Raw genomic sequence first — 15,838 nt, 5'->3', positions numbered from 1 at the left:
AATTTTACCTCAATAAACATGTGTTTAAAAAATCTCACAAGAAAATCCGGGCATTATAGTTCAGTAAAATGCCTACACAATATATGTCTTCTCTGTATAATATTGTGATAATTACCTCACTTGTATATTCATCCCTCCTATTTTTAGTTTTTAAATCCTTTTATTTGTTTACAATATTTACAAAAAGATATTCCATTCTACTTTCTTAATAATTTCAGTAATTGACAACCTTATCTGTATTGAAAATCTTCAAACAGAATTAGAAAAATGTCTTTCTTAAGGAAATATTTATGTAATGCTATTATCTCTCAAAAATGTGACAAAATATCAAGAAATGTGACAAATACAAAATCGTTTTACACAAAATAATGTGAAATTGTAATTTTAATTATAATAATTAGAAACTCAAAGTCTTCTAGGCCTGTTGTTAGGTAAGACTTCAAATTGAAAACTGCACATCTAAGAGAATTTACACTCCATTTACGTGTGATTATCAAAATGTATAAATGCATTCTATTGACATGTACAACTAATTAGAAGAAATAAAAAAATTAATAAAAATAAAATAAAATAAAACTAAAGGGAGGGACCACTTACTTTTAGATATCTTCATTGCTTATAAATAAATTGTTTTAACCTATTATACATATTAATTTTATGTGCTTAACTATGTGCATAATATTATTTCTACATGTTGGGTTACTCAATTGAAATAATTTACATAAATTTTAATTTTGATAAGTTATGATCTTTATTGCTAATGAATTTTTAGAATAATGTATATTTTAAGAGTAACAAAGACATTTGTTAATACATTGAGTAAAATGTTAGTTATTTCTATATTAAGTAATTTTAATAAACAACTTAGAATATTAGTTTCTTATACATGATATTCCCACCAGTGTCATGTTTATTCATCAATTTTAAAATTAATCTTCAAATAGTTAAAATAAGGTAAAATAATTCTTCAGATTATGTGGCCATATAGGACACTGGACATTTGTGATTTTCTTCCATTCTCTTATTCTTTGTACTAAAGTAAATTAAAATATGAAAGACATGAAATTAAATTTGTGATTCTGAATAATTTGAGAGATTTGCAATTGATAATGTCTTCTGTGATTTTATTTTGTATCATAGATAATTGATTTTAATATCAAGAAACTCAGAAATCTTTTGCAATTAATAATAAAATTTAAAATAAAAAATGTTCAACACCTCTAGCAATTCAAGAAATGTAAATCAAAACTACTCTAAGATTCTATCTCACTCCAATCAGGATAACAATTATCAAGAATACAAACAACAATAAATGTTGGTGAGGATATGGGGGAAAAAGGTACACTCATACATTACTGGTGGGAATGCAAAATGGTGCAACCATTATGGAAAGTAATGTGGAGATTCTTCAGAAAACTTGGAAAGGAACTACCATTTGACCCAGTTATCCCCACTAAATATTGCTTTGGCTGTTCTGTGTCTCTTATTTTTCTGAATAAATTTCATGATTCAGCATACTACAGTGATGCAGCCACATCAATGTTTATAGCAGCTCAATTCACACTAGCTAAAGTATGAAACCAGCCTAGGTGCCCTTCAACAGATAAATGGACAAAGAAAATGTGGAATACTACTCAGTTCTAAAGAAGAATGAAATCATGGCATTTGTTGGTAAATGGATGGAGTTGGAGAATATCAAGCTAAGTAAAATAAGCCAAACCCCAAAAAACCAAAGGCTGAATATTTTCTCTGATATGCAGATGCTAATTCACAATAAGGGAGGTAATAGGGAAGAATAGAGTTACTTTATATTAGGTAGAGGGGAATGACGGGAGGGAAAGGGATATGAGGTAGGAAGAATAGTAGAGTGAAACATACATTATTACCTCATGTACATATATTATATGACCGCATGAACGATGTGATTTTACAATATGCACAATCAGAAAAATGAGAAATGACACTCCATTTATTTATGATCAAATTGTGTAAATGCATTCTACTGTCATGTACAACTAATTAAAACAAACAAAAAATTTAAAAATTAAAAAAAAAATTCACAATAGCTAAACTATGGAACCAACCTAGATGCCCTTCAACAGATGAAAGGATAAAGAAACTGTGGTACATATACACAATGGAATATTACTTAGCAGTAAAGAAGAATAAAATTATGGCATTTGCAGGTAAATGAATGGAGGTGGAGAATACCATGCTAAGTGAGATAAGCCAATCCCAGAAAACCAAAGGTTGAATGTTTTCTCTGATAAGTGAATGATGATCCATAAATGGGGGGAGGGGGTAAGAGAAGAATGGAGGAAGGATGGATTGTGTAGAGGGAAATGAGGGGTGGGAAGGGGGCAGGGGAAGGAAAGATAATGGAATGAGACAATCATCATTACCCTATGTACATGTATGATTACACAAACAGTATGACTTTACTTTGTGTACAACCAGAGAAATGAAACACTACCCCATTTGTATATAATGAATCAATAAATAATAAAAAAATAGAATTGTACATTAAAAAATCAGTATGGAAGGAATTAACTCAGAAGTGCATATCTTAAAACATTGTTTTCCACTTTAGAATAAATTAGTTTTATTCTACAATAAATAAAATTAATGTTATAGTTTCTAAAATAATGTTGCATACTTCCTTTAACTGAGGTTTAATAACAATGTAATCAACTTAATTTGCCTATTGACTTGCAAATATTGGTTGTCTAGTTCATAAAAGACTTAAAAATCATGAGTATCAGAACAATTCTTTGCAATATAATTTACAATATTTAAAATATACAATGATTAACAATATTATTAAATGTTTCCACAGTTGATTTTGAACATTCCAAAGTTCCATAAAAAGAAATCACATTCTGGAAATGGTGACAAATGCCTTTAAACCCAGTGGCTCTGGAGGCTGAGGCAGGAGGATTGTGAGTTCAAATCCAGCCTCAGCAAAAGGGAGGTGCTAAGCAACTCATGAGACCCTGTCTCTAAATAAAATACAAAATAGGGCTGGGATGTGGCTCAGTGGTTGAATGCTCCTAAATTTAATCCCTGGTACTCCCCCATCCCCTAAAAAAGAAATCACACAATTGTTATAATATAATCAGTAATTTATCACGAAGTGAATTTAAATTATTTCCTTGCAATATTGTCTCTGGGTGTTATCAATGTTAATAGTATACTTATTAATGGTAATAGAAATTTGTGTCATACGTTTACCTAAGAGAACACTAACATTCTGGTAGGACAAATAAATTTAACAATTGCTTTAATATATACAGACATATTTTTTAATGAATAGGTCTTTGCTTGTTTTGGTACTTGGATTGAACACTCCACCACTGAGCCACACACAGCCCTTTTCATTTTATTTTGAGTCAGGGTATCATTAAGTTGCCAGCATGGCCTTGAACTTGTAATCTTCCTGACTCAGTCTTCGGAGTAGCCAGATTTACAGGCCTGTGCCAATTCCCCTCATTAATGAATACTTTTGTATTTCTTGTTTATAAAGCTATCAATTTGTTTGTCGCTCAAATGTCAATTTTTGGATTATCAAATTGTTTTCTCAACATTTACTTAAAGCAGTAAAATATACATTTATTCAGTTTAAAATAGGAATAGTTTGTTTTTTTTCTTATGCAGTAAACATGTCAATAAATGTATAAAACATCCATCTTTGCGGTTAACGAATTTATAATAAAATTAAAGATAAATCAAAATAATAAAGAGACCTAAAACAACGGTGATTCTACCCATCCAAGATGTACACTCTCCAGCTGGCATAGCCTTATTCAGCACTGGGCTGATCCCTCATTGGACCCCATGTGCCTTAACTAAGTGCATTGATCTTCTATAGTACATGAAAGAATAACTTGAGGAGAGCTTTCAAAGCAATTAAAAGTTGATTATAAAATGTTTCCTGATATTTTATTTCTTTACTCTCTCTTGTCACATGTCCATGGTTGAAACCATTTTCTTGGAAGATTTTTTTAAGATTTTTTCCCCCTCACTTTCTAATCATCATTACTTTATTTATTTATTTATTTATTTTTGCAGAGCTGGGGATCGAACCCAGGGCTTTGTGCTTGCAAGGCAAGCGCTCTACGACTGAGCTATCTCCCCAGCCCTCATTATTTTATTTTTAATTTTCTGTGATTACTAGAAAAATGAGAGAAGACCTAATTATTGTAGATATAATACAGGGACAGAAAAAAGAATTCTAGGACCGACATGTACTTAAGAGTATAACCTGGGAAAATTAAAGAAGTGTTCCTTTGTTTCTATCTTGAGCTTTTAAAAAAGAATCCTTATGGATTTTCTTTGTTTTAGGTATTCAGTGTGGACTCAGGTAGACCTGAGTCATTTTTCAATCCCACAATTCCTAGGTAAGTGAATATTAGTCAAGTTATTTAGCTATTCTAATTCTTTGACTTCATTTGTTTCAGCATTTTATTTAAAGAAAATAATACTATGGCTAATTTCAAGTTATTTTGCTTTTACAAGCATACATACATTTCAGCTCCAGATCCTGGTATTCAGTAGACTGCTGAATAAATTAATTCCCTTGTTTTTTTCTTTTAAGGGCATTAGGTAGCCTGTGAGGCATGGTTTCAACAGTAAGAAAAGGAGAAATGTTCATATTTTCTGTGGCTGCTGAACAATTTCAGTTTTGCATGTCATATGAATAGAAATATGCAATATATCTTGAGTTTCTTGTTTTAATTTAGGAATTTTTAAGCAAAAATAGTCGTAGACACTCAAGGACTATGGTTTTGAATTGTTCTTTGTGGGATATGGAGAACTATTCAAGAACTTTTAAAGAAACATTTTAAAGGAACAAACGATTCATACATAAAGATGAAATGGAACATGAGAGTATTGGTAATAATAGGCAATTTTAAAAGGAAGGAGCTCCTAGATAGAAACGAGAAAATATATACAGTGATTAACTTCCAACTGCACATTTTTTTTCTCCCCCAGTTTTACTCAGGTATAAAGACTAAATATATATATATAAAAGAATTTTTTATGAGGTCAAGATATATAATTCAATGATTTGATATATATTGTGAAATGATTGCAACAATCAGGTTAATATATTTATTCATTGACATAGTTATTTTGTGTGTGTGTGTGGTAAGAACACTTAAGATCTAGTCTCTTAGCAAATTGCAAGTAGGCAATGCATTATTATTAACTGTAGTCACTATAGTATACATTAGATCTTAGTGCTTATTTATATAACAACTGAATGTTTGTACCTTTAAAAAAATGCCTCATTCCTTTCCAGACCCTGGAAAAAACTCTCTGTATCTTTGAGTTCGACTTCTTTAGATTCTACACGTAAGTGAGATCATGCAGTGTTTATCTTTCTGTCTGGCTTATTTCACTTAGCATAATGTCCTCTAAGATCAGTATTTATAAATCAGAATAGATTTCCTCTAGTACTAAAGAAAATCCTTCCTAAATAAAGGAAAATGTCATGCAATTTAGAAAAAAAGTATTTTTCTGATCAAATATTCTTTAGAAATTGTTATTTTAAATATTTTAATTTAGATTCTTAGATTTCCCTGAAAACAGCAGTTTTTTCACAGAAAGCCTGCTTTTTACTGGTGGGATGTTATCATAAAAGAATTTGTATATCTTAAAATACTTGATATTTTAGACTTTTATATTTATTGATCTGAAACAAATCTCTCTTTTTGATTATTTTGTCAAAGTACAGTATTACAACCCCATCCCAGGGGCGGGGAGGAATGAAGAATTTATGGATGTTAGAATCTCTGGAAGGTAAATTTACCTGTTACAGGAAGCATTAATATATACAGAGATAGACATTCCTCTAAGATTCCATTCTTCATTTGAAGATATCCCCCCTCCCTTGAATCATTATTCCCATTTCTGAGAAAATGTAGGATTGCTTGGCTTTAATGATACTGACTTAGAAAGCATAGGATAAACCATATTTATTTGCTGCTAATCTAATATTATTCAACCTGAGGAAAGGTAGGTAAAGGGCAAGTACTTATCCTGGGAGAAGTCTTCACTATGACACTTCAAGCTTCAGAGAAAGCAAGAAGCTCTAAAAAATAGTGCTTCTCTGAATATCTGTTTTCAAAGTTGCAGATACCAAAATGAGGGGTAAATTAACTCCACCTCACCTCAAGTTTACTGCTCTCTGCTTTTAATTTAGAAGAAACGGCTGAAACTCATTCATGCTAAGAAGAGGTGTAGAAGTCTATATTGTAAAAATATTTGTGTTTAACTTACTTGACATGTCAGAAATGAAATTCCTTCCAGTGCAAAAAGGTGATGGAAATCTTAGGTCTTAAAGAAGCTTGAAAGACTGAGGCAGGAGAATCACAAGTTCAAAACCAGCCTCAGCAACTTAGCAAGACCCTATCTCAAAATACAAAATAAAAAAGGACTGGGGAAATAGTTCAGTGGCAAATCACCCCTGAATTCAATCCCCAGCACCAAACCAAACCAAACCAATCGAACAAACAGATCCAAAACTCCAATAGACTGTGTGGTATAATGAGAATGACTTCACCATAGAAATCAATACAGTAAATTCAAATTGCATGTTTTATTATTGATTATTTTGAAACCAGGCACTTCACCTGGTTTTTTGTGTTAGTTTCTTCATTTATAGTAACAATAACATAGCTACTTTACATGATGTAAAATATGCAAAAGTGCCTAGGATGGTAACTGGCCAATAGTAGGACATACACCAGTGATTTGGTTTATTTGCTTCCTTCTTTTCCCAATAAAATATAACAACTGAATTATGACCGTAAATTCTCAAAATATAATGAGGCTTTAAATTACATAATATTTGAAGGATGTTTCATATTCTTCTGATTTATTTTTGAAGTAATAAAGTAGTTAAAAAAGTTTATCCCTCCCCCGTGAAAAAAGAAAAAGAGACAGGAAATAAAAGCAAATTTGTCCCTGTTCACAATTCCTAAAGCACCTTGAAATGGTGAATGAGCCCAATGATGTATGTATAAAATTTAAAAACTAAGTATTTTAATTAAACTAGCTTATTACTTAGTATCTGATGGATCATGAAGCTTCAATAATTAAGTCTCTCAGAAGTATTCCTTTTTTAAAAGTTAGGTGATCCAGATTAGAGTGGAACTGTAACACATAGTGATGAGCAATAGATGTGAATATACAAATTGATTTCTCTGCCAGAAGGGAAATTAACTCACATATTATTGAGGTTGCAAAACTCTTATTTCCCCAATTCCAGGAATGTGTTGTAGATTGCTATCATAATCAGTAGCAGAATTACTTCTGTTAGGACAATTTATAATTTAAATGTATCTTATCGATGATCTATCTATCTTTCTATTTATCTATCATCTACCTACACATTTGATGACATGCATGTATCCAGGGCTACCTACATAATATAAAAGATTTAGTTCAAAAGTAAGAGGAATAAAGTGTCAAAAGTATTAAAATCGAAGACTTTTCCATAGAGATATTTTATAGTGCATAAAACATAATAGGAGCTATACAGATACATGAGTTACAACATAAATTTATTATACTGAAAAATAACATTTTTGCATACTAATTTTACATGATATAATTATGAACATGATAATTTGATAATCATCTTTTTCTGGTTTTCTCATCTGAAATGCATTTACTAGTTTCTCAAAATGTATATTTTAGCAGCTTCTTTTTCTTTTCTTTTTCAACACATATTAGTTGCACAAATCAATGGGATGCCATGTGATATTTTCCATACAGGCATAGAACATGCTGTGATCAAATCCATTCTCTCTTCCTCACTCCCCACTTACACCCATCCCAATCTTTATTAGTCACTGTTCTACTCTGAGTTCAACATTTTTAGTTTTCCCATATGAAAGAAAATGTGTAGCAACTGTCTTCCTGTCTGGTTTAATTCGGAACATGATGTTCTTCAGTTCGGTTCAGTTCATTTTGCTTTAAGTAACACCATTTCATTCTCCATTGACTGAGTAACACACCATTGTGTATGTGTACCATATTTTCTTTACAGCATTCATCTATTGCTGGGCACCTAGGTTGATTCCATACCTTAGCAATTGTAAATAGTGTTGCAATAGTAAGAAATAGGCATGCAGGTGTCCCTTTAGAATGCTGACTTGATTTCCTTTGTATAAATACCCAGACTAGGATAGATGGATTACATGGTAGATCTATTTTTAGTTTTTGAGGGAGCTCCATACTGCTCTTCATATGACTGAACTAATTTACATTCCCACCAACAGTGTATGAGTCTCTTTTTCTTCACATTCTCAATAACATTTGTTTGTTTGTTTGTTTGCTTGTTTTCATAATAACCATCCTCACTGGGGATTAATGGTATCTCATTGTAGTTTTGATTTGCATTTCTCTGATGGCTAATGAGCCTTTTTTAAAACACAGTTTTGGTCATTTGTACATTTCTAATCTATGTCTATTCAGATCATTGGCTCATTTTAAAATTATAGTATTTTTTATTTGTTGTTAAATTTTTTAGTCTTTTATATAATCTTGATATTAACTTTCTGACAAATGAATACTTGGCAAATATTTTCTCCAATACTTTAGGTTGTCACTTCACTGATGTCAATTGTTACCTTCTCTGTGAAGGAGATTTGTGGATTGATGTAATCTCATTAGGCTTTTTTTTTTTTTTTCCTCCTGTGCTTTTGAGATCCTATACAGAAGATAATTCTCTATACCAATGTCTTAAACTGTTTCCCCTATGTTTTCTTCTATAGTATCAGAAATTTAGGTCTTACGTATAGGTTTTTGATTCATTTTGAGCGATTTATTTTTCAATCAATGTAATTGAAAGTGACACAATATTTCTAGGTAAATTCAAGGTCACAAGTACATTTTGATGATTATTATTTTTGAGCAAGAACCTACTGCTGTTTCACTGTTATTGGAGCTATTGAAAATATTTCTGTGGTTTAGTAACATAATAATTTCTGATAGTGTCATTTTAAAATGTAAATTTTAGTACATTTCAAGCAAATGATTCTCACAAAAACTTTTCTAAAAAGATTAAACTCTTTTTAATTCAGTTTCATATAAGTATGAATTTAATTTTAAATGCAAACTTATATCCTGGCATTTTAAGTTTTCCTCTGACATTTCTTATAACTTTTAGAGATTGTACAGGAAACTCCAACTGTCTTCATGATTTACATATAATTCAAAATGCCTCTTTACACATTATATTGCTATATCTTAATTGCAAAGAAAATTAATTCTAAAATTGCATTATAGTTAATAATTAATTCATCTGAAGTTTCATATGAAGACAGTATGCCTTTTTGTTTTACATTACAATATTCGAACATAATTTCTGTGCTAAGCCTTTGGATACTGCTTTGAATTGTTGAACAGTTTTCAAGACCAGAGATTCCAAATGTTTTGAAAAATTATAATAAATCTTTAATATATATTATTGTATTATCCAACTGTAAGCTTTTATTTTATAGTAGTTTGTTGTTACTTCCTGAACTGGTCCTGCACTCAGACAGGAAAGTTAATATTTGTGCAGAAGCTGTGGAGATGAACTTCAGGGTGGGATGGCCACGTCAGTGTTGAGTTTCAGCACTAACCTGTGCACTGCTCTTTCTCTTTCCTATGATGGCTACTGTTACTGCTTCTGCAGCTGATTTCATGTTTGCTAACACCAGTATGGGCTGAGGTCTTGGTCTGGGTTACTTAGGGTCTCAATTCCTCAGACTGCACCAGAAATGCACTCGTGTGATAGACAACCATGCTCATTGCTCAGAACCTTTCCTGACCTCTGCTGAATCTTCACTTTTCACATGCAAGTTCTATTGTCTTATTGAATTTCACTTGAAAAACAAGTTCAGAGATAAAATCATTAAGAATTTCAAGACAGCATCCCAGAGCATTAAATCATCAGTGGTACCTTTTTGATACTGGGGCTTTTTATGCCCACATAAACAGCATACCTGGGAAAGTGACCCAGCTTACGTCATGATGTAATGAGAAAGATTAAAGAAAAACAAAAGATAATAGATGGTTCGTATAGCTAATGTGACTTTTTCTGCAATTTCTCACTGAAATAACTGAATACGTCCAGAAATAAAACTTCAAAATATCAGTGGAAATTAAGAGTATTAGGATATTATATAACATTTTTTTTTTAAGTAATGAGAGAGTGGTGATCACTTTTCTTAAAGTTGCTGGAAGTGATGCTTAATAAAATAAAATTATAGCTGCTGCTTTCCCTAGCTTAGATATGTGTTCTGCGTCAAAGAGGAAGTGAGTGGAAAGTCTGTGTTGAACAGGACTTTGTGATTCTTCAAGGTTGTGTTCTTAAGTAGTAAACCCTCCAAACTGGGTAGGAGTTGAATATGTAATGGCGATGACAAAAAAGATGAACACAATGATAACTTATGATATTCCATCATTTATTGAGTTCTTATTATGTGCCAAGCATGAATTTAAATAGAGTAAATGTTTTTTAACTCAGTGTTTCTCAAGTTTTTGAAGTTAGGATCCCTTTATATTAATAAATAAAAAAAAAACTCAATGAGTGTACAGGTAAACAGGGAAGGAAGCTAAAACAAACCATATAATATTTTATTAGAGTTGGAAACATGATACAACTCACATTTAGCTTAATGTGGATATAAATGGGAAAATAATAAGCAAAGATACATGAGTCTGTATTGGTTGGTCTGCATACATATCTTACCTAGCTCTGTTTGACAAGAGGACCTAGAAATAATGGTAGTTTAGTAGTTATTAGCACATCAAGCCCCCGGATTTGGTTTTTAAGTATCATTCTCTAATAAAAGAAGCAAAGGTTTCTTGAGAAATGGGTTACCATATGGCTGAGACAAGTAATGTGAGCCTGCAGCATATCAAAGTGTCAAAAAGTAAAGAAGAAAGAACATCAAGGGCATACAGAAGACAACATGAAAGAACTCCCAAATGACCATGCCATAACAAATGAGTACCAAAATAAATATTATGGGAATATAAGACAAAGCACAAAATAAATATCTGTAAATTGATGAAGACACATATAAATGATTGAGTAAACAACAAGGGAGAAGTAACAAGTCTTTATTATAGAATTCTGATTGCTTTATAGCTATACTGCCCACTCTAGGGAGTGAAGCTTAGTTTGTTCCCCTGCTCCTTGAATATAAGCTGCTGTTAGTGACTTGTTTCAGAAGGACAGAATGCGGAAAGGAAGGAGAAAAAAATATACAGGGAGCGATCCTGGTAAATAAACACGGCCTTGACCATGAGAGTGAACAGTCATGCTGATAGTTTACCTTTGATGCCATGTGATGAGAAGAGCACATTATCTCTGTGCTCTCCTTCCCAAAACTCATAGTCCAAACTAATCATAAAACATATCAAATAAATTCAAATGGAGGGTTACTCTAGAAAATATCTAACCGGTCAGGACTTCTCAAACTACCAAGGTCTTGATAAAATAAGAAACTCTGAGCAAATATTATAAAGTAGTATATACTAGGGAGACTTGCTGATTAGATGGAATATAGTGCCCTAGATTGGGTTGTGAAAGAGAGAGAATACTAAAGCAGAAACTAGGGAAATCCAAATGAAGTCTAGGATTTAATTAACTGTAATGTATCCATGTTGGTTTCTTAGTTTTGTCAAACAGTCCATGGGTAATGTATCAATAGTGGATACTGAGGAAGGAATATTTGGAAACTACTATCTTTATAACTTATGTAAATAAAAATTATCCCCAAATATAAAGGATAATAAAAATCATTGAGTACATTAAAGAAACTTTATGTGAATTATATGTATTGAATTTTCCATATCAAATATTTAAATGAAAAATGCATTTATTAATTCATTTATACATAATAGTTAAAACTTACTATATTTTTTCACAAATATCATACTTATTAATATTAATTTTATTTTCCAAAACAAAAAAGCAATAAGAAAAGTAACTTTTGTATACATAAATTTTAGAAATCTTTTTAATGCTAGGTTAATATAAGGCAGCCAGATTTTCATATTAGCTTCTACATTCAATTTTTCTATAATTATATGTTACACATAGTCTCCAGAAAATTTCATTCTACATTTGTTAGGGTAAACTATAGATAATATCATATTTAAAAAAATATTTTGACCTATGGATTCCTTAAAACAGTCTCAAAAGTGACAGGGTCCTCTAGATCTCATTTTGAAAATCACTGCATTAATTCCTTGGATGATCATTTTTTTCCAGATGAATAAATTTTCTCTTCTTTCTTCTTCCTTCTTTCTTCTTTTTTTCATACTTCTTTCTTCTTTCCCTCCCTTTTGTCTTCTCTTGATTCCCCCCTTTCTCTCTCTCCTTCCTTTCTTTCTGATTATAACAGCATTTCTTTTTGTTCACTAATATTATTTCATGCACTGTATCAGATCCTAGCCTAATTTAATCTCATTCTATTATAAATAATCAGAAACACACAAACAGAGATATATAGACCAAAATACAATACAAAAAAGGTATCATTATTAAGATTCATAAAAGCTGTATGTTTTAAACACTGATTGTATTTTAAAAATATGCCTCTGGGGTTTAATATGATAGAAAAAATGACCTAACTGACTACAATTTATACAATAAAATATAGAATAAATAAGTTGAAAAGTTGCTAGTCAGAGATACCCACCAATGTGATTAAAGCTACACTGGGTCCAGTAATGAAAAGCCCTGGTTTTCTCCATATCAGTCTAACATTCCAGTAAGAGAAACAAAAAGTTGTTCTTTTGTTATGGTGTTTTTGTCATTTCATCATTGTTGACTAAGACAACCATAAAAATCACTCTTCTTTAAAAGAGAGAGAGAGAAATTTAGAATGTCAAAAAATGCATTGAAGGAATTCCGTAAACATAAATACAGAGGATAGGAAAATTAAAAATTATGAGAAAAATTACACATTATACTGAAAAGGAACAAAAAGTCAGACCTTGATAAAGATTTATTTAAAAGTCTATTGCATTAGTGAAGAGAGACAATTAGAATACAAAATATTACACATATTCTAATAATTTTTTCATTTCAATGGATAGAGAAAGAGAAACACTCAAGTATCTAAACTATTAAAAGTTACTTATGAAGCTACTAAAAAACAACAGGATTCGCTTAGACCTCACACATAAAGATGAATCTCAGATAAAATCACTTTTATATAAGTTCAAGGAAGAATGACGAGCATGAAATTGTATACCTAACTAAATTATCAATAATCAAACAAAGTTTACAGAGTTTGAAAATATAGTATGACACAGAATATGTAGTCTCTGTGTTACTTTCTGTTAGTAAAATATTAGAAAATACAACCTAATCTACAAGAGATCAATAAATATTAAGGAATCAAAAGATCAGGTGCTCTGTAGCATAACAATGATTGGTTAGTGCTAACAATACTAACTATCTAGATATAAACCCAAATAATTGCTGCATCTCTAGGTATAAAATATTTAAATATTTTAATGAGATATTTAATGAGTGATTATTAAATTGTTGCCTTTTCTCTTAAATTATTCTAATAGAATCATTATAATAATTTAGTTTTATTTTCCAAGGACAAGCAAGCAAAGCAAAGCAAAGTCAGAAAGCAAGCAAAGTCAAGAAGAGCAAATAGTATTAATTCTTCCTATTCTATATGGAAAGTTAGAAAAGCTTAAATTTACATTTGGAAATACAAAAAAAGAGAAATCAAGTTAATTATGTCTCATATGACAAAAATTTGAAAAATAACACAGTTAAAGAAACAAGAGTAAAAGGAAAAAATAGAATTAAAAGTAATATGTGGGAAATCTTTTACATGTTCTTAGTAATTAATTAATTATTAACCAATATCTTTCAGTCATTATGATAAATAAAATACTTCTAGGTTTTTTTGTTTTGAAAAGAAAAAGAAAATATCCCTATTGTCTTGGAGCATTTATTCTAGGAAGAGGGTGGAAGGTTAAATACAAATAAGTTCTTTGAATGATTTTGTTAAAATAATATACTCATATTGGGATCAAAAGCAAAACTATGGATACAATGATTATAAGAAATCTCATTATATTGATCCAAAGTACTCTTGCTAACTTTCCACTAATTCTTTATTTCACTGGAATTTTGGGTCTGTGATTTAAATATGACGTGTGTATCTGGTTGAATAGTGTTCCCTGACCTTCTCAAATTCATAATATCTGCCTGAAATTTGTGAATATGGACTAATTAGAAAGTAGATTGTTTAAAGATGAAATCCAGTTAAAATGAGGTCATACCAGAGTAGAGTGAGTTTTAAATATAATATGATAGGTGTCCTTATAAGAAAAGGGAAATTTAGACATAGGCGCGCACACACACACACACACACACACACACACACACACCACACACACGGCAGTCTGTGAACATGGAGGGAGAGGTTGGAGAAGCTATATAGGTCAAGGTGCACAAAGCATTGCTAGATGCTAAGAGAGACAAGGAACAAATCACTTCCTAAAACCTCAGAGGGGAACAGTGTCCTTCCAACACCATGATTTTTGATTTCTGATCTCCAGAAAGAACTGTGAGAGAATAAATTTCTGTTCTTTTAAATTATCCAGTTTATGACAATTTGCTGCAGCAGCCCTTGGAAACAAATGCAATGACCTGATTTTAAATGAGACAGTAGTGAAGGATTAAATCAATACATAAAAACTTAGTGAAAAGGAAATTTTTCCCATGAGGATAACTCTAATGCTTCTTTAGAATTATCAAATATATTATAAATACTTTTTGTGATATAATTTCTTTACTAATTTTTTAAACTTCTGTTTATTCTGTAAAAATAATAATTCTTACAAGCAAATCACAAGAAAAATTTAATTTAACTCACTTTTTACCCCAAATCATTTTTGAAATGTCTAAGATCACACTCTCCCCTAATTCTTTTCCCTTATTGATCTACTAAGGTACATCCCAATTCCAAAGAATTTAAAAATTCAAGAGGCCATAGTGAATACCACAGTAATTTCACCCAGAGCACCTATCTCTGGAAAAAACACAGAACAGGCACTCAGTACATATTTGTTCAACAAGGATAGATCAGGAAAAAAAGTTAAACAGATATATTGATTTTTCACATCGGCAAGTTTACACATTTGCTGGCTGGACAAAACTATAGCTCATGCTTCAAGCATCCTGTTTTAGCAGTCAAGTTGGCATAGCATCAAACTTAAAATTCCAACTAGAATGAGAACAATATCTGTTCTGTCTTCTGATGGTCATCAACTATGCAGGATAAAATAGAAGTCTCTGTGAGTCTCCACAAACTTCTTCACACTCTATCAGAATCGTTAGCACAGAGTTGTGTTCAGAAGAAAACAATATTGGCACATTTCAGCAAGACAAGACAGGGGACTATTAGGAAAATAAACCCAGAATCCAGGATGTCACAGGCCTCACATGAAGGCCTGAAGAGATAAGTAAAAATAAAGAGAAGTTAAAAGAAGGTAAACCCAGGAACACATTAGTATAGTCACAGCTTTGTGTACAGACTGTTTCAGTTGGACTACAAGAAGTGCCCTTTTCATGTAAAAAAAAAAAAGTATGGAAAAACCTCCTAGTCTAGAGATAATTTTTGTCTCTAAGTGATTGTCTAATATTGTGTTTTCTTAAATAAATCTCTCGTTATTAGTATAACAAAATGTCCTATTATATAAAAGGGGTGTCACGCTGAAATGATATTTGGAGATGCATGTCATATCCTTAACATTTTGAAATCACCACAATACATCTCATCATTTTCAAGACTCTGAA

This window comes from Sciurus carolinensis, chromosome 10 (genome assembly GCF_902686445.1).
Source record: "Sciurus carolinensis chromosome 10, mSciCar1.2, whole genome shotgun sequence".
NCBI lineage: Eukaryota > Metazoa > Chordata > Mammalia > Rodentia > Sciuridae > Sciurus > Sciurus carolinensis.
This window is presented reverse-complemented; position numbering follows the sequence as displayed.